The sequence below is a fragment of the Tiliqua scincoides genome, chromosome 2, assembly GCF_035046505.1.
Source record: "Tiliqua scincoides isolate rTilSci1 chromosome 2, rTilSci1.hap2, whole genome shotgun sequence".
Taxonomy (NCBI): domain Eukaryota; kingdom Metazoa; phylum Chordata; class Lepidosauria; order Squamata; family Scincidae; genus Tiliqua; species Tiliqua scincoides.
The window spans coordinates 59,774,758-59,801,572 of NC_089822.1; the positions used below are offsets into that span (position 1 = coordinate 59,774,758).

Below are 26,815 nucleotides of genomic sequence, written 5' to 3' on the forward strand. Positions count from 1 at the left end.
TTCTACATTAAATTACCTTTCCAATGATATATAACATGATGGTATTAATCATATATACCAAGATTTTCACAATTTTGGTCACTAGTGTCAAGCTCAGCTTGTTGCCCCCTTAAGCTTGATGCCCGGTGCAAGTGCTACCCCCTGCACCTCCTTAGCTACGCCACTGGCAGGAAGTTAACATTCATTCTCCCTTCTAGTCTGCCTGCTTACTTGTCTGTTAAAGCAAGAGATGTACAGTAATTGCAAGAGGCTGTGTGCCTGCTTGTTTCATTAAAGCAAGAGACATTTCATGTGACTGTAATAAAAATAAATGAAACTAATGGATGCAGGGAACCACAGATCCTCAGATACTGGATTAGCAGAGACCGGGGGTCTTCTGCACTGTATATTCTTGCCATTACCAAAATGGGTGGATCTTGAGGTCCAGTAGCCTACATTATTCCTTAATACCTGGTGTTTGGTTTAGACCAGGGGTGCTCACACGTTTTTGGCTCGAGAGCTACTTTGAAACCCAGCAAGGCCCGGAGATCTACCAGAGTTTTTTTTACAATGTTCGCACCATCATAACATATAACATTTATGTGTACAATGTATGTTGGTGTACCTTGAGCCCCACTGAGTATAACAGGACTTACTCCTGACTAGACATGCCTAGGATTAGGCTGTGAGGCTGCAATCCTAGCCACACTTACCTGGGAGTAAGCCCCATTGAGTACAATGGGCCTTACTCCCGGCGTTTCCTCCCTGAGGCACCTGAAGGGGGGGGTCGGCACTCCGCGATCTACTCATTTTACCTCGCGATCTACCGGTAGATCGCGATCCACCTATTGAGCACCCCTGGTTTAGACTTACTTGGTTTAGTTGTAGGATTAAAATTGCCAATTGTTGTCCCAGGGAGTCTGCCTGGTTTTTTTAAGAGCTTGGAGGCAATAAGAAGCTATGCAGCAGTTGCTGTGTCAACCTTTTGCTCCAGGTGATACTTTAGTCTGGCTTCCTGTCCTCTCCTGATGGTTCCCTCTCTCCACCCACCCTCCATGAATCATCACAGATGCCCCCTTGTGCTTATATAGAACACAATAAGGCGACCATTTTTTTAAAGAATCAAGTGCACACATGCAAATCAGACCTAAAATTCCATTGTGTATGTTTTGATGAAGCAAGTAGCAATTTCAGTAGCTAAAATGGTATGGTTGGCCCATGGTATCTGCAGGGGATCTTTTCCTAGATCCCCCGCACGAATACCTAAACTTCCGGATAATGGAATTCGCAGGTGGGGGCCATCAGCCGACCTCTGGACACAACTAGAAAGTGCTTCCCGGAGGTAAAGTAATGCCCTCTACTGCAGGTCCAGCACCTGCACGGAATCAAATCTGAGGGTTTGGCATCCATGGATAAAGAGACCCCACTTCTGTGAAGCTGTGTGCTTTAAGTCTTATACCTCTTTAAAAACAAAAACAAAAGGCCTGTCGAAGTCTCTATTGTTACAGTTTTATGCTGGCACAGAGCTTCAGTGTCATAGAATTTTCTCAAAGCCCTGTGGATGAGGGTGAACCTTATGAGGCCTTAGAAAAGTCCACTATGCAGATATCCAGTAGATGTGTGCTTGTGCCAGGACTCGGGGTCTAGTCCCTGATCCTGTGCACAGTTGTGTCAGTTACTGGGCATGAGAGTGAGACCTTAAGGATTCAGATGTAATAGGGGTTTCAGCATATATAGCAAAGGTTGGAGATGGTGAAGGAGTACTTTTTTGGCTTTTATTAATGTAACTAACAGAGCATTTCTCATTTATTAAAAATACATGAGAATTAAAATACTCATTTTTTTTGTGTCTTCTAGCTAAACCCACAGCATGTGCACTTCAAATGTCGATAATTCTACTTAAATCATTGTTATATGGAGCCTCTGGACTTTGACCTTAATGGTCTGCTTTGTTAGTTTGTAGGCAGACAAAACTGCATTATAGGCTGAAATGTAAGCACTCCAAATCCTATTTTGTGGGGAGGGTAGTTCAGAGAGCTAGTTCAGAAGTGGAGGAGATCTAAATGGCTGTGGAGGTGGGGAAAATAGATTATTTTAGTTCTTGTTTTTCTGCTTCATTCAAGTGTACTGTACAGCTGGACTGATAGTTTCCTTGCTGCACGTTAGAAATGTTAACACATTTCAGAAAATGTTGTGTTGGTCACTTTAAAACAGAAAAATATGCTGCAGAATATGCTCCTGTTGAAATCAATTCTCCTACCCCATTGTACTTTAGTTGTAAGTTTTGATAGTTGCATATATAAGGGCTGTTCATACATCATGTTTTGTCCAGGTGTAGAATGTGTGAATAAGTGGATTCATTTTTACTGATCAATCTGTGTGCACTGTACACAGATTATACCTTCATTTAATATGTGTGAATAAATTACAGATCAATTATCTGTACGCAGATATAACTGGGCACAGCATAATAGCTCTATAGTCGAGATAATGTTTTATGCCAGAGTTAATGTCTCCAGCAATGCCCCTTTCTTGTCTATCTTCAATCAGTTTTTCTAAAGTTGCAATTTAAACAAAACAACAATGAAAACCAGCTCTGTATGATAGGCAGCAGTCTGACAGAGGAAGACTTTATGGGCATGGTGTGGGAAATGTTTACGGTGTTGAATGTCAGGTTTTTGTTATCAGTGACTTAGATGAAGGGATAGTAGGAATAATCAAATGTGCTTATGGTACTAAACTGGGAGAAATAGAAGACAGTGAAAGCATTCAGGAGGACCTTGATAGTATGGCACTGGGCTGAAACTAACAAAGTGAAGTTCAGTAGAGATAGATGGAACGTTTTATTCTTACACACACACACACACACCAATGGCACAGGTATAGAATGGGCAAGACCTGGTTTGGCCAGCACAGTGTCTTGGTATTTCACTGGATCAAAAGTGGAACATGAGTCAACAATGTAATGTTTACATTAGTGGAGCCCTAGCTTTGAACCCACGAAAAGTAGTGGCAACAAACTCAGGTGGTACAATCCAGACTTACCTCAGGCAGAGACTTGTGCTGACCTAGCAGTGCCAGACCTGCACCCAGATTGGGTAACTGTGTGCCAGTCTGGGCAGGCCAGTGCAGGGGGTGGCTGAGGTTGGCAGGTGGGTGTAAAGGAGGCAGAAAGGGGGCTTTTGGGGGGGGGGTGAAGGTCAGACTGGGAGTCAGATCAGTCCCAGGAGGGGGATGGGACCGGCTGCAGCAATGCAGTCCAGTTCCTAACCCCGTCTTCTGCTCAACCAGTGTTACAAGGACCACTTGGATTTGCGCACACAAAATTGCAGGCGCAGGTCCAAGTAGCCCCAGAGGGTTGGTTGGCGTGCAACACGGGGGTAAGGAGAATAAAATCCCCTTACGCAGAGTTGCATCTCAGCCCATAGCTACCTTGCGCTGCCAGTCAGCTTGCCTGTTCCAGTGCTAGTTAGGGTTGTACCCTAAGAAGGATGCTGCCAAAGTAGAGTAGATTCAGAATAGGACAATGAAGACATTTCAGGGATCTGGAAATCAAGTCCAGTGGAAAAAGATTGAGGGAATGTTTAGCCTTGAGAAGAGAAGGCTGAGATGGGACATGTTAGCACTCTTCAAACACTTGAAGGGCTGACACATGGAAGAGGGCAAAGATTTGTCCTCTCCTATCCCAGAATATATAACTAGATCAAATGAGCTTAAGGTGGGGGGGGGAGGATAGATCTGGGTTGAATACCAAGAAGAACTTCTTAACAGTTAAGAGCAATGGAGTCAGTTACTGAAAGTTTTCCCTAGCTGCCGTTCTTCAAGAAGAGAATTGACAAGCACATTTTGGAGATACTTTACAGAGGATTTTCCTGCTTCAAGCAGGGAACTGGACTTGGTCTTGAAGGCCCCTTCAAACTCCATGATTCCCTGTGGTTGTCAAGCTCATGGGCATGTGTGTGAATGCATTTGAGGATATCCTGCTTTGCAAATAGGTCTATAGTAGAGTGGTTCTGGGGTTCATTGTTCTCTATGAGATTCCACACCTTGGCCAACATATATTCAATTTGTATGTAGGATGGAAGCAGACTCATTTTTATAGCATGATGGCAGCTCTTTCTGCTATTTGTCATCAAATTTATGAGAGATTGTGTCTAGTCTCAACTATCTTGAGACTCGGACTAAGCCACGTCATACTAAATGGTTGGTAACCTTCATTCTCGAAAGCCTATGGTAAAAGCCTACAGCACCCGGTATTCCCAGGCAGTCTCCCATCCAAGTACCAGGCCTGACCCTGCTTAGCTTCCGAGATCAGACAAGATCAGGCATGTGCAGGGTGGATGCACGTTTAGTTACCTGAAGCTCTGTGCAACTGTTATAGTCCGCATGTTCATTAGGCACATGGATGAATTAATGCTTGGGCTATAACATCTGCACAGGGTTGATTTTTAAAGTGACAGTTGTGTCTTCTAGTTTCACCTTGTGATTGGAGGTCACTGATCATATTTGGTGAGAATCTGTCTCTGTGCTGTGTGTTTTACTATTAGTGTTTGCTAATGCAATAACTGTTTCTGCGTATTCTAATTTTATCATAAAAGTATTTTTCTGTTTTTTTTTCCTGGTTATGGAAATAGGTTAAGAACAATGATACATAAAAGAAATTAAAAATATCTTGTCCTGGAATGAGAAAAACATTCTTTCCTCTACTCTCTTCTGATTATGGTTAGTATTTACAGCCAAAGCACATGGTGGTGTTAAGTGAATAAGGTTGCTCTGCAGTAAGATATTTACATTTTTAGTAAAGAATTCCAACCAAATACCTGAAAACATATCACACCTTTAGCAGTATTACGAACCGTTAAGTAGCGTCAAACCAACTTCACACATAATTGAGCAAATGTTTGAGTTCAAAACCTGGCAGAGGAAGATTTTCAGAAAGATGAAGTCCTGGTACAGACATAATACTACCAGTTTAATGACCATGCTGATCTCTTAATAATTCCTGCCTGCTTTTCCCCATAATATTCATTTTCAGAATTAGCCATGTTGTAGCTGTATTTCTGCACCAATGCTTACAGGCACTGCCATCCAGGTTCAAATATTGTTTTAAAACCTGTAGTTCAGTACTGATGAAATGCAAAAGCAAAATCTTAAATTGTTCTGAAAATGAAAGGGATGGGGAAATTTGTGAGTGTCTGTCTGTCTGTACTGGAGTGTTGGAGTGTAGAAATCCAACACTTTTTCTTTCCCAGCTGTTTTCAAGAGTGTATAACTTTTAGCAATGTAATTGCACACTTGGTAAAAGTTGTGCGTGCTGTGCATTAAATAGTCTAATTTTGTTTCCATGCCTTCCTTTTGTACAGCATTTTATGCAAGCTCCAACTTGCATGAGAACAATGCACTAAACAGATGGGAAAACGGTGCTGGCATTTGCTGTGTAATGGACTGTCTTTTTTTCTGCACTTGTGGATGCATTTATGGACTTTAGCATGAATTTGGGCCATCCTTGTCACCCACTTTTATTTACAATATACAATTATTAGCAGTCGTACAAGTATAATGTAGCTTTTACTCCTTGCCTGTTGCCTCATTGTTTTCTTTTCCTAGAGGTGAATACAGTGTTAAGCATTCATTTGCATTCTAGACACGTAGTTCTATGTCATGGAGCCACTGTGCTTACCCAAGGGAAAAGGTGAAAGTGCTTCACATTGCTCACCTTTCCTGCAAGTGATTAGGGATTGACATTGACTACTTCCAGTGGGAGTTCCAAGGAATCATTTTCAGCCAGAAGGATGGTAATTGTGCTATGGAGCCTGGAAGAAAAGAATTTGACAGAATGAAGACCAATTAACTTCTTTATTTCCTTCCCTACAGGAATACAGTGCATTCCACACAGAGTCTTCTGAGCCACATGGTGAGTTGCTTAATGATTACCTTCCCATGCAATTTGATGTGGATTTACTTGGGAGTAAATCTATTGCATTCAATGGGTTTTACTTCTGAATAAATCTGCATGGAACCAGGCGGCTAGACGTGATCCTAAGTGTACTCAGTTGAAGGAAGTGCCAGCCAAAGTCATTGACACTTGCTTCCAAGTAAATATGCATGGGATTGGCAACATTCAAATTGACATTTTAAATATGAAATGGTTGCTCTGAATAATAATATGAACAACTTGTGCTTTGCCAATGCCTTTGCAGTCATATTGTGCATTTGCCTTTTCTCCCCAATATTGAATTTGTCTTTCTTCAAAGAAAATAATATTGATCTTAAATCCAATTTAGGTTGCATGGTATTTACAATGCAACTGGCTTTCGAATGCTGTCATTCTTTTCTCAAAGTTCTTTCCACTTGACAGCAAATCTTTCACTGTTGCCTAGATCCAAAGAAGACTTTGACTTAAGCCTATGTAAAGAATTGTGTTGAGACCCTTAACACTGTTCTTATACAAGAAACTGAAAGTGCTGGTAATTGCCATGTTTCTGCACAAGCAGAACTACACAAGTAGCTGTTCCTCTTTCAAAGAAATGGACCTGAGCTAAAGAAATAACTTTATGCAAATCAAGGATGGGTGAGTTCCAGATTCCCACGTAACTGCAGACATATTAAAAGATTTTCATTCTTGAACTGTTTTTGGCACAGCTTATACTAGAAATGTGACAACTACGTTTTGTAAGATAAGGCCTGCTTTTGTAAAACTAGTCTGTTTAGATGGGCTAATGTTTTAGGAACGATTCCCTGACGCTTAAGCCTCTTCAGTACAGGTTCAGAATTGAATTGTTTTAGCTGCATACACTTTCTAAAGCAACATATTTTCTTCTTAATGATCGGTATCCTCAAGTCAGCATGGATTTTTATTTTCCTTTTCCCCTCAACAAAGTGTTAAAATAACTGCATCAGGGGTCCTCAATCTGTGAAACAGGCTGCTTTATAGAGGCACAAATATTGACATGGGAGGGGGTTAAGCTATCTCCTGACCTTTGTGCACTGAGATCTTGTGGTGGCTGCTTAAAAATTCATCACTTTTTGTAAAAGATTTATAAACCTGCCTTTCTACTTCAAAAATGGTCTGCTGAAGTGGCTGACAGGCACATGAAAAAGTAAAAGCAAAACAAATAAAAGGTTACAAAGCTTGATAGAAAAGGTAGGTTATAGTCACTGGGGAACACGGGTGACTAGGTAGCCATTTCTGCCCCCATCGCATGGAATTTCACATACTGGGTGCCGCCCCAGAAGAGGTTTTCTTGCATTGCCACCAGGTGAACCTCTAATAGTAGCAGAACACTCAATTCTAATTTGCTGATCATAGGGTACAGGCAGTATTGCGATGGAACAGTGGTCTTTTAGGTATCTGATCCTAAGTTGCTTATGACTTTATAGGTAATAGCCAGCATCCTGAATTACACCTGGAAATGGACCAGCACATGAAAGCCATAATTACATGCAGGGCTAGTTGTTGACTTGGAGACTTCTGTAACCTAAACAGGAAGAAAGGTGTGAATACTATTGACCAACATCTTCCTTTTTCACAAATTATGCTTGTATGTTCTTTTTAGCAAGGCCATTGGAAAGAGTGGGAAAATACCTGAAATTCATAGAAGCATGTATTCATTTTTTACCCCACATTAGACTTAAAGCCCTTTTTGAAAACTTTTACGTGCCAGCCTCAACTTTTTTAAACCCGCTCATATCCAGACACCTAAATTATTTTACTACAAGCTTTAGGGCGCAATCCTAACTTTCGCTGGAACAGGCAAACCAGGAGGCTTGCTCTGTATCCAGCACAAGATTATGGCCAGCAGCAGCTTAGCCAGAGGCAAGGGGAAACTTTTCCCCTTACCCCAGGTATGGGCTGCTGGCCCCAATGGGTCTCCTCGGACTGGCGCCATCTCCTGAGATCTGAGGAGAGCAGAGCGGCTTGAAGTTGCTCCATTCTCCCCAGGGATGGTGGTTGGGATCCGGCCAGATCCCAGCCCCGCCTCCTTCTCTTCGCCCTCCTTCCCCCTGCCCAGGAATGCCTCCCCCTCCCTGCCTCCCCCACGCCTACCTGTCACCCTTGCGTCGGCTCATCCAAGCCATCGCAAGGAGCCAGGAGGAAGCCAGTGTGGAGGCCTCTGCAGGCCAGTGCTTCTGGGAGCGCCAGACTGGCTTCCTCCCACGGAGGCGCAAATGTGCTTTATGGCACATTTGCGTCCTTCCCAGGCCGGCCCAAGGGACTTGGGCTGGCCGAACTCAAAGTTTGGATTGCACCCTTAGACATATACAGTTAGCCTATACATTCCTGTATGTGTTTTCATGTTTATATTTTCATCTTCTGATTTTTGGCTTGTTGGTGTTTGTTTCAGTGCGGGAGATTGCCTCCCCTTTTCAGAACTAAGGGTCTAGTGCAGGGTTTGCTAAAGTGTGCATTGTGATGCCTTAGGGTGTTGTGGCACACTCACAGAGGTACGGCGGGATGACCTTGGTCACCCCTCCTACCTGTTCCTCCAGGTACCATCATCTTGGATTTCACAAGATTTCATGAGATCCAAGATGGTGGCGCCCAAATCTCAGTAGATTTTGGCGCCACCATCTTGGATATCACAAAATCTTGGGTGAGTTTGGCAGTGCCTAGCTGAGTCAGGAAGAAGAGGCTGCAAAGGCGTGACCCAGGTAAGTTTGAGAACCACTGATCTAATGTACTTTATAGGAAACATTAAGATATAATTTTATACAATTGGTTTGAAGTTGAATATAGGTTCGGTTCATATGTTACTAGCAACAATATGGGAACTTGCATGCCTCTCCTTGTTTGAAGTAAGTTGGTTTTATGAGCACGGCCAGGGAAATGATGATTTCCCCCAAGGTTGGGGTGGCGCAGATGTGGAAAATAATCATGTTACTCACCCCACCCCCAAGTTCAACTTCCTTCAAACATTGCTGGGAGTGGTATAGTAGCATCCATGTTTCAACAGCTGCCACACTGCTCCTGGATTACATACAAACTGATCATTAACAGATGTGCCACTTTCGTGTAGCTGACACATAATTGATCTTCCACTTTTTCTTTTCTTATTAAAGGAAAGTTGCCTACGTGCTGAGTGTTGACTCATTATTGGTCTTCAGTAATGAGAGTTTGTGCGAAGTGTTGTTACAAGTTTGTATGGCAGCTCATTTGGAGCTTATAGATGCATACCAAGTAACCAGGATATGTTTGTATTTTTAAAGGTGTTAATTTTAGTACACTTGGGTTTTAGAAGTGCTGTGGTGAAATGAATTTCTAACAGCAGAGCTGTTATTCAGTTTATACAGACTGGAATATTTGGCTCTTCAGTGGGGCATTTAAGACTGCAATCTTCCGCAAACTGAGCGGAAGCCCCTTGACCACAGTAGGCCTTTGTGTGTGTTTTTTTTTACTTAACTGGATGTGATTTGTATGGTAATTAGAGGGGAGCACAGAGAAATGGAGTATAGGACAGAGGGACAAAATACAGAGCAAAGCACAGAACATAATGTGTATTGTGAAATGTGCTGACTGAAATATGTGTCATCGGCTTAGAAGAAGGTGAACAAGGTGTATCATTCCAGAAAAATTTGCCAAGTTGAGAAGTCCTGTTTTTTTTTGTTCATCAGAAGCTTTACAACTTAGCATTACAAAAGAAAATGATGAGTAGCAGGATATAAGTCATTGTCCTGTCTGGTTTTCTATGAAATTCTCTTGTCAGTGTTGCTACCCCAAACTAGGTTAGCTAGTAACAGGATGCATACATTACTTTGTTTTAAGAGGCTGGTAGTCGGTTATAGTTGGAAATGCCCTTGGTCATACAGGTTACTTGATGGCATGTAGCTTTTGTGAAGAGAAGAGAGTGAAATTTACTTCCTAACGGTGTGCTCCCAAGTAATTTAAATGAGCCTCTGTCTCTCATGATGAATGCATCATGCAGCTGATCATCTTTTCTGCCTGAAAACCATGAATATAGTTGAAAACTGCGGGCTGCCGAACACGACCTAATCAATGATAGATTTGGACATTTTATAATCTATTTGAAAGTATTTAGAATTAAAACATTTGTGTTAGGGTGATTTGCAGAGATGGGTGTACTGTGTTAGTTTTCTTTAACGGGACACCTTGTGTTACCTTTTCTGCTGTAGACTTGTACAGTTGGTGAGTTGCGACTAAGATGACTCGCTCATACATGACATTTAACTTCTGTGTAAGGAAAAAAATTGTACGCAGTGTTTCCATGTGCAGGAAGAATCTACAGTACAAGTTTCTGCAAGTCTGCATGCTGGGAAGCTTTCTAACATGTTAACTTGCTATAAAATAAACATTTGTGTACATGACAGTTGTGTATATTTTGTACGTATCTTTGAGTATGGAGACTACTTCCTGCTTGCAGGTTTTATCTTTTTAACAGGGAAGTAGCCTATAGAGAATTGCCTAAGTCTGTAGTATGAGTGCAAAGTCTGGGAGATGTGAACTGGGGCCTCCCAAATCCAAGTCTGACTGGTCAGTGGCACACACTTGCTTAGGTGTCCTTTGCTAATTTTTCAAATGTATTAATGAAATGGGAGTTGTGATCTTTAATTATATAGTCCCGCTTTCCTGTGAACCGCCTGAAACAATATTGAAAGAATATTGCTAAGAGTGATGGGAATTCTCCTTGTGAAGAGAGTGATTTCTTTAAATCACTCTGTTTTCTTTCTTTTTTTAACTCTTGCTGACCCCAAAATGTATTTTACTAATTGGGGTCAAATGTACCTCAAAGGAAGTTAAAGAAACAACAGCCTGGGTGGCCTGCCTTGTGCGTGATACTGGCTATAAGGAATAAAAATAAACTCTTCATTAGATCTTTCCCTTTTGTAGTTATGTAAAGGAACAGTAGCAAAAACAATGGGGTCCATAATAGTGTTTTTGTTTGTTTGTTAGTTTGTTTTTGTTTATAAGAAATTAAAACAAAAAGATATATGTTGACTTCAGTTTCCCATTCAATACCATTGGGGGAAAAAATGACCCAAACTTTGTTAGAGTGAACACTGCAGTTTAGAAAAATTTGCAAAGGCATGTTTGGGGAATACATGGAGTGTAGAGTTTCAGAATATTGAAATCAAAGGCTTCTTATGGCACAATCATACTGGGCATTTATGATGGCAGATCTCATGATCCGTCATTGTCAAATGCCCCTATGGTGCTGTAAATGTTGCTGTTTCTGTTGGGGCCACTAGTGCAATCAGCCAGAGGCTCTGCACACTTGGCAGAGGCAGACCCCACCCTTGTCAGAGCAGGTAAGGCACCAGTGGGGGTGGGTCTCTCTTCAGAGATATGCGTGCACAGTAGATTGTGTAGGTCCAAGGAGACTCATTGATGGCAAATCAATCAACTACAACGAATTACAGTATGTTATCAGCTACCAAAACCTCAGGTGAATACAGTAACGTTTGCCTGATGCCTGAAAGATAAAAGGGATGTTGCTGGATAGATTTTCCTTAGGAGAGTGGTTCTCAAACCACCTTTACCTTTGTATAAATGTTCCCCTGTCCCTTTTAGGGGTGGGGGAGGGCAGTGAGGCAATCCTCAGGATTGTATCTCTAAGGAGGGGAAGGAGGGTACTTTTATTTTCACTAATGTAGGGCTGCTGCAGCCTCCAGGAGTCGCAGGGAGCCCTGTGCAGCCCTCCTCAGGGCTTCCTGATGCTTGGAGACATAATCCTGTGCTAAGCACTTCCTCATTGCATTGCAAAAATCCCCCACCCTTTTCTATTTTGAATATTTGTTGGGTCCATCACCTAGTATCATGAGGGCAAAATGGTGACATTTGAGTATTTCACTTTTGCCAGTTACTGATGGGTTTTCTAAGATGTTTTACAGGTTACATTTTGTATTTGGAGAAAAACGTAAATTTAATTCTTCCACCAAGGAGAAATCTTATTTTTTAAACAGCCTAGACAGCTTGCCCACTGGGCATTTTTATTATGAAGACAGAGTGGCTATTGTTCTTCTCACCAAGCCTGTGTTGCCTCAATCTCCATACAATAACGTTTGCAAGAAGTTTCTTGAAACTAATGATTCCCTTTGAAAGAATCTCAAATGTTGGGGATTATCCCACCATTGCTTTAAATGAGACCAGATGGACTTGTAAAGCACAGCATGCCAAAGCAACATCCTATCGTGCCCGCTGGCTTTAATTATTAAAATGGCTTGTAAAATAGTGCTGGCATTGTCGACCAGTCACACTTTGCTTTCGTAGGTTATGAAAGGCTTCTCCGAAAGTCTGGGTTGTGTTTCCTTAATTCTTGGGGGTCTTGAGACTGAATGATGAGTGGAAAATTTTAAAGTAAGTACTGATAAAATAAACACTAGTCTCTGGAGAGACTTTCCAAACCAGGAATAGACACTTGGGTCCAATATGCTTGCATGAAAACAAGTGTTGTTGACTGTAGTGGTTATGCTTTCTAGCAAGCTAGACGGAGAAGCAAAGTACAGTGGTGCCTCGCAAGACGAATGCCTTGAGCAATGAAAAACTCGCAAGACGAAAGTGCTTTGCAATTTTTTTGGTGACTCGCAAGACGAATTTTTCTATGGCTGTGCTTCGCAAGATGAATTTTTTTGCTGTTTGTTTGTTTGTTTGTTTGCAGTTTGCAGTGATGCCTCGCAAGACGAAAATTTCGCAATACGAAACGACTCGTGGAATGAATTAATTTCGTCTTGCAAGCCACCACTGTACAGGTACAACCTATTTATCCACGGATTTTTTATCTGTGGATTTGTCTCAATGCAAATGGAGTGGGGGAACTGAAAGTCACCCACACCTTTGCCTCCTTTGCCCTGCGCTGGCCTCTGCTTCATTTCCAGGCAGCCCAAAACTCTGCAAAAAGGCTCCGCCTGGAACAGGCAGGGAAATAGCCCTGGAGCCCTGGAAGAGGTTCCTCTTGTCAAGGAACAGTAACACTCTTGGAGCCCCTAAGCCAGCAAAGAGGGGAAGGGGGGACTGAAAACCTCTGTAGCCAGAGCATGGGCAGCAAGGTGGAATTCTCTCTCTCTCGCACACGCACGCACATGGGCAGGTGTGGCAGCAACAGAGGGGATTGTTTTAAAAAACCCAGGGAGTGTCGTCCCCCTCCAATGGTGCAGGCTCTCCTGCTCCAGCTCCAGAAACAAAACAGCCCAGCAAGCAAGTCTTCCCAGCAAGCCAAAGCAGGAGATTTAGGCTACAGTCCTCTCCACACTTTCCTGGGAGTAAGCTCCGTTGAATAGAATGGGACTTCTGAGTAGAAACACATAGGACTGGACTCTTAAAAGCTCAGCATCCCACCTGTGAAAGAAGCGGGACAGCTGGCAACGGGGAGGGCTGAGTACAGAACGGGGGAGGTGAAGGAGCGGAGCGGAGGGGAGTTGAGGGGAGGGGATTGATAACAGCTGCCTTAGTTTCCTTCTAGCCCCAAGTGTCAGTCTGCAGTGTATTTGCTTAACTATGGAATTTAGCATAATGTGTTTTTTCTTAATCGCGCCGAGTCACGGAACGGAACTAACGTGTATAAATAGGCTCCACCTGAACACTGATTTGGAAGCAAGTTCATTGTTTAGAATCAAGATATCTCAGTGTCAAAATTGCCTGTTTTCTGGCTTAACTCAGAGGCATTGTGCTAAGGCTGTGGCAACTACAAAGCTCATTAGAATCTTAGTAGGCCAACCTTCGGTAATTGACATCCTATGAAACAGCACCTTGATAATTTTCAAACCAGTAATTTCTGCAGCTAGCTTTATAAAGCCTGAAAATCAAGAAGATTTGACCTGGTATTCTAACAGATAATAGCTCCAACTGCTTAGAAGTGTGCATCCCCCCTACAGGTTGAACTTACCTGTCTCTAATTTGCAGCCAGATAATCTAATTATTTGTCAGCCTGAAAGCATCAGCTCACTTCTTCCCATATAGTTTTTTAAAAGTCATGATCATATTTATTTTGACTATAGTAGATTTCTGAGATGCTAGCAGTATTTCTTCTCTAGTCAAATTTCAGTTTATTACTACAGTGTATTATCTGCATTTTAAATATTCAGCAGATTTGTTATTGAAAACTTACATTATTTGTATTCAGATATAAAATGTTTTCTCTTTGTTATAAGCCTTTGGGATTAATCTTTTGCCAGATTGACATTGTAAGCTCTTGAGAGAACTTTAAATGAAACTAGTCGATATGTACACTGAATGTACGTATTACAATGTAATGAAATGTGCTCCTACCCATTTCCTTGTGAATTCTGAAATAATTTCAGTGGTACTTCAATTCTTTTGTGAACTTGGGTGGCTTGTCACGTACTGTGTTCCGTTGTTCCTGCTTTTGCTGTTTCTGTTGCACACGTTGTTAGTGCTGTGGAACCTCTTTCTGGATGAGAATATGGCATAGCATAACTTCTGGGTTGAATCCTAAGAGCTTGCTCAGTTCATGGGAAAAATTCATTTGCACAAGGGACAGGGACAGGGGAATTTTGACCCATCTTCCCCTTTCTGTAGCACCTGCAGTTTAGGAACTCCAGAAGGAAGAGTAGGTCAGCAAAATTTGTTCCATTATACTAGTGGGGCGTCTTTATACAGGTCAAGCTTTGTTATACATGCATTTTTTATACACGAATTTGACTCATTATAAATGGCCACTGCAAATGAGAAGGAATGTGCTGTTCACTGAAGAAAGGAAAATGTATCCCTTTAAAACCACAGTTTAAAAAAACTGCTTTTCTTACTGTTGTAGAGAGGCAGTCACACAAACGATTACAGGTATAACCTAGTTATCCACAGATTTTTCACCTGTGGAAAAATCCACTGATTTTTCCATCTCAGCGTGATGAAAAGGGCCTTTTAAATTAAAGGAAAACAGTCATTTAACAACAGCCTCTAATACGAGAGAGGGCAGGCAGCTGACAATCCAATCATTCTCTCTCCAGGCACTTAAAACAGCTTCACTCCAAGGTAAGCAACCCCTCCCTTCCCCCTAAGCACATGAAAGAAAGAATCACTTTGCTCTGGGTGAAGGGGAGGGATCACTGGCTTGGGGTAAAACCTTTCTAAGCCCCTGGAGGGAGACTGGTTGATGGTTGTCTGCCTAATGAGTAAGATCAGCAAGGCTGTTTTTAAATTGCCTAGAATCCCGATTGCCCAATTACAGCAGGGAGATCGGAGTTTGTATGGCCATGCCGGAACACACCAGCCCCTTCCCCTGAGGGGATTGGCGGAGGGCTGTGGCTGGAGGGAACAGAAGTAATTTAAGGACACAGCAACAGCCCCCCTTCCTTCTTTGCTTGTGGGCACCGAGTGGACCTGACCCCATCCAGCCACCTTGGACTAAGGACCAGTGCAACTTCTAAGGAGGCCTCCTGCGCTGGATCCCATGTGCAGTGTGTTTGATCTGTAAGGTGGGGATGGGGGTTTGGACAGGCTCTGCCCAAGGAAAGGATCAGGTGCAGTCCAGGCACACTTTCCTGGGAGTAAGCCCTGTGGCGTGCAGGGGGACTTGCTTTTGAGCAGACGTGCTTGGAATGTGCGTTCAGTCCCTAGCCTGGTGGGCGGAGGGGGCAGGCTGCCGCCTTCCAACTCAGAGCAGGTCTCCCTGCTGGCCTTGCCGGGGTTTCCAGCGCACCTGGCGCTCGCAGCTCCTGCTGCTGCCTCCCAGGAGGGCGCCCACATGGGTTGCTGGGTGGAGGGGGCAGGCTGCCGCCTTCCAACTCGGAGCCAGGTCTTCCTGCTGGGCTCCAGGATGTGTCCGGTTGAGCGAAGAGTAAGCCCTGCGGTGGATCCCCGCCATGGGAGGCGGGCGCCAGCTCAGCACCTCCACCGTCACCCACATTCATGGGAGTAAGCCCCAGGGACTGTAATGGGGCTTACATCTGAGGAGCCAAGCAGAGGCTTAAGTGCTGGGGCTGCAACCCCAACCACACTTTCCAGGGAGGAAGCCCCTTGGGCTATAATGGGGGCTTGCTTCTGATGGGGCATGCAGAGGCTTGGAACATAGCGCTCTAGTCCTCACCCCACTTGCCAGGGGTAAGCCCCGTGGGGGCTATAATGGGGCTTGCTTCTGAGTCCGCGTGCTGAGGCTTGGAACATAGGGCTCAGATCCTTGCTCTAACTTCCAAGGAATAAGACCCACTGAGTATTAGGGGTCTTGTTTCTGGGTAGACATAGCTGGACTTCAGGCTACAATCCTGTCCGCACTTTCCTGGGGGTGTGTTCCATCAAATTTAATGGGACTTACTGATGAGTATACAGGCATAAGATGAGCGCCTGTGAGTGCAAGCCAGCACAGATCCAGTAGCTCCTAAATGGACACATGGGGATGCAAGGAACTGGGGCTTCCCATCTTGCACCGGCCTGTAGGAGGGCAGTACCCCCAGCCCAATTCAGTCCCCCCGGTGGCCTAAAAGGGAGCACCTTACTGCCTTGCATGGGTGGATGAGGCTGCTGCCTCCCCCCCCCCCAAAAAAAAAAAAACAAAAAAAAAAACCAACCCAGGTAACTTAGACTATGTGCCTGACAAGGAGCAGCCCGGGGTCTGGTGGTCGGGTTAGTAGAGAAACTCAAAGTATCTTACAGGGATATTGCCCCCCTCCCTGGGCTGGGAAGGAGAGGGAGTTGCAAGTATCAGGCAATTTGGCTGAAGGGATTTTGATTTATGCCTCAGCCATAATTTGGATGTGCCCTCTGGGGCCAGCCAGTTTAGAATATGGGGACATAAGACACTATGCCTGTCAGGGCTATGGCATATTATGCTCAGCAGGGCTATGCTTGTGAGCAGCATTTCTAGATTTAGGGCTTTTCGCTACCTAGGAAAACCCCACTGGGGGTGGAGGATCCCACAGTGGGACTCGAGACATGACTGGTTGTGCCACCCAAAGGGGCTTGGGGGAACTGGAAAGGTAGCAGTCACCTGATAGCTAGTGGCAAGGCTTAGTAGTCCTGGGTGCTGGGAAATGTGCCACGGGTGCAGATCCCATGCACTTTTGAAGGCAGCTCGGCTGGCAACTTCACTAGGAGCAGTTGTTCACGAGCACATGCCTGCAGGCTCTGCAGCATAAAGCAAGCAGTCTCTGCACATCTTAGGGTGGAGTTGGCCCCAGTCTCAACCTTGAGGGTGAGCACGGGATAGCTGCAGAGGAGGCACTGCTTCCGCCAGCAAACAAAAAGGGGAGCGACACCAATTAGATCCCCCCCCATTTACTTCATTGGTTGCAGCCTTTGACCCAACCATTGGTCACCAATGAATCAATGTAGCAGCGTAGTTGCTAGTTTCTTGGCCTGGGCCAAAGGTGTTTTGTTAGTTTTGTAAGTTCCAAGTTGCAACCAGCATTGGGACGCTGCAAGAGTCTGGAGGGAGACTGGTTGATGGTTGTCTGCCTAATGAGTCTTACATCACAAAGATCAGCAAGACTGTTTTTAATTTGCCTAGAAAGGGACATTGTTTTTGAAATGGATTTGCTTTAATGCGATTTTTACCATCCAAGTGAGCTATGGGAATAACTCACCCTTGTGAATAATGAGACTCAACCTGTACTTACTGACAAAAGCTTGTAGAATAGAATCATCTATGTCTAATGCATTCTGGTGGCTATTTTTCTTGGAATTTTTTATAAATTCTCATATTGCAACAGTATATAGAAACACACCAGTTCTTTGTCACTTTCACTGAACACCAGTCTATTTCCAGACCCGATTTAATGTGCTGGTTATGATCTTTAAAGCCCTTCATAGCTTGGCACTTTTGTTTCATGAAGGATTTCCTTCTCCTATATGAACTTTCCCATGCACTGTGTTCTTCATTAGAAGTCTTGCTGCAATGTTTGGCGAAGGTCAGTTTATGGAAATGTGAGACAGGGTGGTCTTGGTGGCGATTCCCAGATTATAAGGCACCTTCCCAGGGGATGCCTAGCTCCCACAGTCAACAGGGGTTTTCCAGGTGGGCAGTGAAAATAATAATGTACTTTGGTTGGCTCTCTGTTGATGCTGCTCTTACTTGGTTACTTCTTAGTTATGTTCTATATTTGTTTCCTTTTAAAAAAATTATTATGGATCTTTGGTATTGCTTTTAAGTGCAAACTGTCACCCTGATGGCGCTACCTCAGGTATACAAGGTGATGGATACAAACATTTAAAATAAATAATATACCAGTAGGAGACTGTTGAGGGGATAGAATTATCCTTCTTTATCCCATTGGTTCCCACAAAAGGCTTTCCATAGTGCAGTTGTGCTGTTATGACTTGCAGCACAGTTGTAATACCTTGATTCATGATGCACTGAAGCACCTGTTCCTGTTGAAATCTTTGCCTTTCAAAATGAACTGTTGGATGGAGTTGTGCGAGTACAATTTCAATTGTGTGATTACAATTTCAGTTATATAACAGCTCTTGAGTTTCACTGAATGGCTTTTGAGAACAAGACCCATTTGATTATTTTTCAATAGCAAGGTGCAGCTTTTTGTATTCTTTGTTGGGATACAAGAGAACAAGGGGTTGATTGCTGGTAAGTTCTTGGCTTGTACATGCTTTTCCCATCCCATATGCCATGTGAACAGTGTGACATTCAACCTGTACCGTGTCTCTCTTAACCCATAACCAGTTCCCCTTTAAGTTTGGGGATCCTTTGAGGGGTTCGAGAAAGTTCATGTTCCAATCAATGTGAGTCAGATGTTAAATTGTGCATGTGATAAATGAAATGGAGGGCTTTGCTGAAAGTTGCTCCTAGTATTCATGCATCAAATTTCTCTCCAGAACAGAAGCATCAGACCAGGCCCTTCAATATCTTATAGATGTTTCTAGGAGAGTTTGAGCTATTCTGCCCCCACAATGGGGTAAGATATATATGTGTGTAGATAAGGTAGTCGCAGATACAAAACCTCACAACCTGCTTTTTAATTGGCACACGCAAGGCCAACTGAAAACATCTTCTACTGTTCAATATATTTACCCTGGCGTATCACCCTTCCCAGAAAAAGGTCAATCACATAATCAGCATGGTCAATCAAATAGAGAAACAATGCTAGCTTGAACCTAGTATGAAATGCAAGAATACAGAGTTGAGCAACTTCTCTTTATGCTAAGTGGTATGATTGTTCCTTAACTACTTTCTCCTTGAGGTTTTTACAATAGATTAGATTTCATGTTTGGATTAGACTCAAGCGAACAAACAAACCTTTTTACCCCTTAATTCTGCCTCCTTGCAAAGCTGGAATAGTCAACATTTAGGATCACAAGAAGATATTTTTAAGAATGCAATCATGTGGCTGTACTTTGCTTTCGCAGCTGATTAGGCTGTATGCTTCAGTGTTGGTGAAAGGCTGTAAATCATAGTATTTCCAGGGGTGGAACTTGGACTAATGCAGTGGTTCTTTGGGCAGTTTTCCTCTTGCCATGGTTCATGCTGTCCTTCTGCCCTTTGCCAGGACAGACTCTATGCCCGACTATCCAATATAACTTTTAAGAGCCTATAAGATCTATAGGTGTCAGTGCAATATTACTTTGCTCTCAACTTATAGCAAGACTGCAGAAGAAGTTGGCCCTGGTGGGAAGCTGATCTACGCGGCATTTGAGCCAGAGTGAGGATAAGATCGTAGCTATTATGACTCAAGGAAGTGCTTGTGCAACTGTGGCTCAATAGGCGCAAACTGTCCAGCTGCATTTTCATTTACAGCACCTCATTTCCCATCAACGCTTCAGAGTTTTGTGATATGTATGTTCATACGTACGAATGATGTCTGCATCATTTAACCTGTTTGTCCTGGCTGTCAGTTCTTATTCTCAGGCTCTGGGAACTCTCCCATGCGTTTGTCCTTGCTCATTACACAGAAACAATTGCCCTTCTGAGAGGCAAGAAGTACTTCAAGAGCTTTGCACAAAAATGCAATTTCAGATGCGCAAGTGATATTTTCACCTTTGAAATGGTGGTCCTTTTTTAGCTTGCAAGTGCAGCTTTAATAACCTCACCTTGGAAGCTAGTGTCAATGTGGTTATCACTAATTTTATGGCTAGACTGGAATTGGTTAACAGTAATTTCCTTTGGGAACTGGATGGAAGAAGGTAGCAAGGTCTTGCTGAAGCCTTTTTCTTTTTGCATTTTCCAACCAGTATGTAACAGGTAAGCATTATGATCAGCCGGATTTGCTTTTGCATAATTGTTGCCAAATTGCAGGTCATGCAAATAGTCTGAAGGCCATTTTACAAGAGAACTTGGCTTTCAGAAACTGGAAGTCTTTTAAAAACCATTAATATTTATAACCGATAATTAGATAGCACAAACTTCACTTCATAAGTGAGATGGGCACAGATGTCTTTGTGCAGACTTATTGCTGATAAATTGCAGAGTTAAGATGTTTCCCACTTGCTGTAAAAATGTCCTGTGGTGTCGTGTCTTAATGAACAAGAAATACCTCAGCACTATGACTCTTAAGTGGTGAACCCCAGGAGACATTTGTACTCTAAAGTATCCCCTTTCACAGGGGCTTTTTGTCAAATGCATGAGGTATTTCAGTGCAATTTACCTTGACAATTACTAGAACAGGCAGTGGTATTGAAAAGGAAATTTCATCCATTTCATTATAAGTTTCACAAAAGAAGTGAGCCTAATTGCTCAGGTCAAATTGCTTGTTCTGAATTTTGCTGTCAGTGGAGCGCACTAGTGTTGTCAGAATGGAACAGGGTGGGGAAAGACACTCTTGATACATTTCATTATGCATTAGCTTAATCTTCTGGGAAATAATGCTGAAATTAAAGGTGGGGGTTTCCTTTGCCTTTCTCCCCCAGGAATAGATAGGAAATAGTTTTGCAGCTATAAGCCACAAGAATAGGACTCGGTTTTTAAGAAGTCTATAATCCTTGCACAAATGATGCTGGAAAAGATCAAATTAAAAATGGATACAAGGTCTTTTGGCATTTTAAAAAATCCTCTTTCCTTCAACATTGTAGGCTGCTTCCAAAAATAAGAATGGATTGTTTATAAAATTTCACAGCTTCTAGCTCTGTTCAGTTTTGGTCAGTGGTATATGCTTAATGTACCTCAGGGATAATAATCTCTCACAAGGGCTATCATTGTGCCTTTCAAATATATGTATAAGTGAGTAGCAAATGGTCATCCTGATTGAATTGTATGTAGGCTGCCTTCACTAAGTTTACTCCTGGAATTTATATTTCTACCCTAGTTGGGAACCATGTAATGTTTCTGTTTGTGGGACTTGACAACAACGAATCTAATTTTATCTTTTGCAACTCATTTCATCCATTAAAATAAGAAGTGATATATAACTAATGATATCCTTGAGAGCCAGGATGGTGTACTGGTTCAGGAATCTGTCTTAGACTTAGGTTCATGCATGAAGCTTCCTGGGTTACCATGAGCTATTCATTATTCTCAACCTCACCTACTTTACAGGGTTGTTGTGAGGACAAAAGGAGGAGTGGAGCTATATACACCACCCTAAGCTCTTTAGGGGAAGGGCAGTCTAAATAAATAAAACAGTTTGTTGAAGGTTGAACAAGCCTTGCCCCGTAATGGGATCACCACACATCCATTCTGAAGGTTCATGTTAAAAAATGTCAATGTAAGCAGTTTAGATATTTGGGTACATTCATGTACATGCTTCAGACTTTCTAGAGGAAATTATGACAAAGAGATGAATGTTGGACTCTGGTTTATCTGTTGCCCATTTCTGTTCAGAATTGTGAAATTGCCTTTCACCTAACAGAGCACTACCACAATTTATAAAAGAAATGCAGAGTAAAATTAGATAATGTGGTAACTTCATGAAATGCCTTCTTGATAAATTTGTATAATTTATCACTTCACTCTTTGTGGCTTTAAAGTGTTGCTTTCTGTTTTACTGGCTCCAGGTCTTTGGGTTTTTTTTTCAGCTCTTGCTGCTATAAGCTTCTATGGTGCCATTATAACAGTCTCTGATGCTAACTCCTTAAGCGCAACCAGACCTGTTTTAATTTACCCTATCATTCAGCTGTGTTTTTGGTTTGAGACTAGTGATAGCTCTCTGTTGATGTAGACAAGCTTCTGTGTAGCTTTAGTTGCCTGGTATTCCTTAAAGTATTTTTTTTTATAAGAGAAAAAAAATTAGCTATGGAGTCCCACACAACTATGGTAACAGACTTCTGTGAATATATTGGAGCATCTTCCCCTGTTATAGCTATCAACACACATAAGGCAGTGGTTCCCAAACTTCAGTGTCCAGTGACGCCTCTATGTGCTGCAAACGCAGTACGATTACATCATCACCAGGCACTTCTGGGTTTGGAGACTTATAGAACATGGCATAGACTTGTGAGAAAGCTTCAGCAGGCCTTCTGAAGCATGAGGAAGTAGTGTGCGGCCTCCTCGCACCTCAGAGGGCATGCCTGAGCCTTCTAAAAAGCTCTTCTGGTTTGGTGAGAAACCAAAAGTGCCTTTCAGAAGGTTCTGGCTGGTCTTCTGAGGCATTGGGAAGCCACATGCAACTTCCCTGTACTTCAGAAGGCCTGCCAACGCCTTCTCATATGCCTTTGCAATGTCACACACTGTCTAACTGCCAGCCGGCCCTGTGGCTCCCGGGGAAGTGCCTCGCAGTGCACCAGGTGTAGTGATAGCTAGCTTATATGCCTTTAAAAGGGAACTGGACAAATTTCTGAAGGAAAAGTCCATTATGGGTTACAAGCTATGATGTGTATGTGCAACCTCCTGATTTTAGAAGTAGGCTATCTCAGAAATTCCAGATATAGGGAAGGGCACCAGGATGCAGGTCTCTTGTTGCTGTGTGCTTCCTGAGACATCTGTTGGACCACTGTGAGATACAGAAAACTGGATTAGATGGGCCTTTGGCCTGATCCAGCGAGGCTCTTTTTATGTTTTTATGACTCCCCAGGGCATTGCGATGCACCATTTAGGAACTGCAGAATGTAAGGAGTCCACTGCTCACTAAAATTGTTTTTTTTTGTAGATATGTTAGGCAGATCTAAGCCCACTTACTTGGGATTAAACCATCAAACTGAATAAGGCTTACTTTTTTGTAAACATACTTGCGCTGTTTTAAATGAGTGTTTCTGTTTATTCTTTTTTATTTACTGATTAGTTTGAAATAGTGAATAAGTCTCTATTATGTAATCATCTAGATCGAAAGTCTCCAAACTTTTCAGAAGGTCGGCCACATCATATAGTTTACACATTGTTATGGGCTGAAACAAAACAATTTTGTATATGGTGGAGGTGAGCAATGCATGGCACACTGTCTCTGATTTGTTGTGAAACCCACTTGATTTGTTTACATATATACAAAAACGATGCTGTTTCCTCACTGCAATAGTTTTACAGCATTGTTGAAAAGTCAACATGCAGAAACCCAATTTGGCTTATCGGCAGGGGTGAGGTTAACAGTGAATAATTATGATTTGTGGGTTTTAAAACATTGGCCCACGTGACTGAAAATGAGAGTTAACACGGTTGTCACAACTCTGGCCATATGAAAAGAAGTGCAGCGGGCAGAACTGCACATGCTGTCTGACTGCATGGTTGGGAAAAAGTATTTTAAAGTGCTGAGGGCCAGATAAAATCTTGTGGCAGGCCAGATTTGGCCCCTGGGCCGTAGTTTGGAGACCCTTGATCTAGGTCAGTGGTTCTCAATCTGTTTAGCTCCATGACTCACCTTCAGCGCTGAGCTCAGCAAGCTGGAAGTTTTGGCAGCAATGTGATGACACAATCATGCCACCTCCAAAACATCTGGGTTGTTGAGCATTCACATTTTTTTTTTTAATGTGAAGAGCATGTCTCCTTAGTGTGTCTTCAGTGAGACTGGGCCTGGAGCAGGTTCAAAAACCGCTGAGCGCTCTGCTTGGTGGTATTTGGAGGTGGGCTCTTAGCGTTTAAAAAAAAAGAGAGAAAAAGAAAGCTCAGTAACCTGGAAGCTCTCCAGAGCTCATGTGATGTTACATAACTCACCAAAAATCAGGTCATGACCCACTTGTCGGTCCCGCTTGTGGGATACAACCCACAGTTAGAACCTCTGAGCTAGACACACATTTATGGAAGATTATTTCTGAAAACATAAAATAACTTTTTTTGATACCAAGCTCCAGATGAGTAGTTTTGTAGCAAAAGTAGCAACAAAAATTTTGTGACATTTGAAAAACTAACGCCCATGCATTTCATTACATTGACTGTGAAAGCTCCTGGCACAAGTAATGTGTTAGTTTTTAACATGGCACAGAGATCTTTGTTGTTTGCCCTCTAGTTCTTGATCTTGTTAGATAGCTGGGATTAAGTAGTCTAATTTCTCTTTATGAATTGACACAAAATGGCTAATGGGCGAGGTTGGGAGCTTTAGTTGTAGGAGAATGGTATCCTCCCTGAACTATTTCAACAGTCTTACAGTGAATTTATTTCTCCTAAGACTTCTTTTGCCATGTTGTTACTTCTCCTAAACAGAAGTAACAACATGGCAAAAGAAATCACATTCATATTCAAAGAGACTTCGGATGTGTATAGGTATCTTGCTCTAATGTTTTGGCCATTTGGAGCCTGGTGGGGATGGGGTGGTTCTGCAACAGTTTCTTTTGATTCAGAATTCTGACATACACCAGATCAGACAAATATCAGTAGGCTAAACACTTAGAATTGCAGTGCAGTGCAAAGGGGCAGTGTTGAACATCAAGTTTCCATTCTGTTTTGTGGGGTGAGGTTGTTCTGGACATGATGGAGCTTGACTGTATTCAGTGAGGAATGCCTAAAGGGGGTTGGGGGAATGAACATGCTTAGGCTGATTATGTGACAGTGCAGCGTTTTAAACTTTGAAGTGTTCTGACCTGTAGAATAAAACCAGGTCTGAATGATGTTTTGACCTGCAGAAATCAGATTGTAGGCTAAACGTTCAAACTTGAAGTTTTTTGACATCTGATCAGAGGGTGATAATTTGTATTTGATTCTCTGCCAAAAGTGTTTTTCCGTCAAAACGAAATCTACCTTTCTCAAATTCACTGTGAACTTTGCACAGCTAGGATTTGGACAAGAACAAAAGAAATGTTTTCAGTGGATTTAAAGTTTGTTTGTCGAATCCATTAACCATTTCAGTGTCAAGAAGAACCATTTATAAACAAATGAGTTTTGAGAAAAAGAACCTCCATTTGTGTTTAGCCTTTTCTGGAATTTTTTTGAGAAACTGTGTTGGGTTTTTTGTTTTTGGTATATGTAAATAGTGATGTCCCTGCCCCCCCCCATGGGCTTAAGTTAGTATATTAGTATTATGCAGTGACTACTATTCCTGATACTAACAGGCCAATCCTAACTAGCGAAGCATCAGTGCCAAATGGGCTTCTTCAGTATCCCACGGGAGAGTTTCAGCAACTTGAAGCATCCTTGGAGAAGGGAACATTTATTCCCTTGCCCTAGGGTAAACTCCAACAGCTGACAGACCCAGCAAGGCTGAAGCCAATCCAAACCACCCTCCTCTCTACTCCTTTTCCTCCCCATTCCACCCCCCCACTCCCCCTTCCCCCATGCTGCCTTTCTTGCACTGGTGGATATTTGCACTGGTAGATCAATCTTTCTGTAGATCCAACTGCATGGTACTTGTAGGGGCAGCCAGGCTATGCACACTGGTGCTGTTGTGTTGGTGACAACCATAAAGCTATTTTCACCAATGAAACGTGTTCTACTGGCAAAGCCAGCCCTAAGGATTGTGCTGTAAGGTTCATTTAGCCTAGGAAGACCACAGTTTTAAGTGCTCACCATATGAAATGTGCTTTGAACTATGTTATTTATCTTGTCTACGCAACTTGACAGGTTTCAACATAGGTAGTTCACTTGTTCTGATTGTCTATATACCTGCCTGATTGTGTATTATAGCACCAAATACTAGCACTACGTTGCTGGACAAAGCCATACACTGCCACCTCTCCAAGCTTACCAGGAGTGGACAATGAGTGGTGGCTCCTTCCACCCTCTTCATCAGCAGAATGAGGGAAATCTACAACAGCTGGCTAATATGGGGGGGGGAGGTAATCCCAACTGGGTGTGCCCTGATTTTACCCTTAGCAACACCAGAACAGGAGATTGAGTCACAATCTGGATCAGTTCTGAAAGAGCAGTCCTGAGTCTTCATGGACCTCATGTGCTTCTAAAAATAGTATTTCTAAATAGCATCCTCTATAAATGCTGTGTGTCTTATTTGTATGAAGAAAGAAAGAAGTGGATCCTTAACTGAATGTGTGTGTAACTTGCAATGTTTCTTTTGACTCCTATTAAATTTATTTGAGCTATGAATGGCAAACAAGATGCTTCTTTACTAGAGTTCACTAGTATAGTTGGGTAGAGCAGGAATATTTGTTCATCAACAGTTTATGAGAAAAATAAGTAGGTTTACTTATTTTATGCTAAACATCTGCAAGGAATGTCAGTTTTTATACAAGTTATTATCCCTAAGGAATTTATGATTGCTGCACTTAAATGTTTCCTGCAGAGTGAAGCAATTTATATATGATAAATTCTAATGCTATGCTTTTTCAAACAGATTTAACCCAGAGTCTCTTTGAATTTATTCTTATTCTTTTGTGGTCTTTCTTCTTTCTTCTTATGTAACTTTCTGTCATATCGGATAAAGCATAGTAAATGTTGGATGAAAGATTTTATTTCTTCAAAAAGATGGAACTGACTTTGGTATTTTTTAAGCATAGAAATCAAGTTTTGTGGATGCTACACATTTGTTGTTGTAGCTTGACCATAGTATCTGATCTCCAGAAGGTGTGTCACTTAAGCAGCAGAAGACGCATTCTTCTTCAGGATGGGGAAGTTGAGTTCACCTATGAGAAAAGATGGTTTAGTTCTCTGGTACTTCCCAGGCCATTCCCCCA

At 42.5% G+C, this 26,815-nt stretch overlaps 1 protein-coding gene across 3 annotated transcripts in view; it reads left to right on the forward strand.

Annotated features, from left to right (window-relative positions):
• SEMA4D (semaphorin 4D) overlaps positions 1-26,815 on the forward strand; it is a 146,005-nt gene that overhangs the window by 27,898 nt on the left and 91,292 nt on the right. For all 3 annotated transcript variants that reach the window (XM_066618439.1, XM_066618437.1, XM_066618438.1), the window contains exon 2: positions 5,854-5,893. The gene's annotated coding sequence lies outside the window, so the exon portion shown is untranslated. The remainder of the gene's footprint in view (positions 1-5,853; positions 5,894-26,815) is intronic.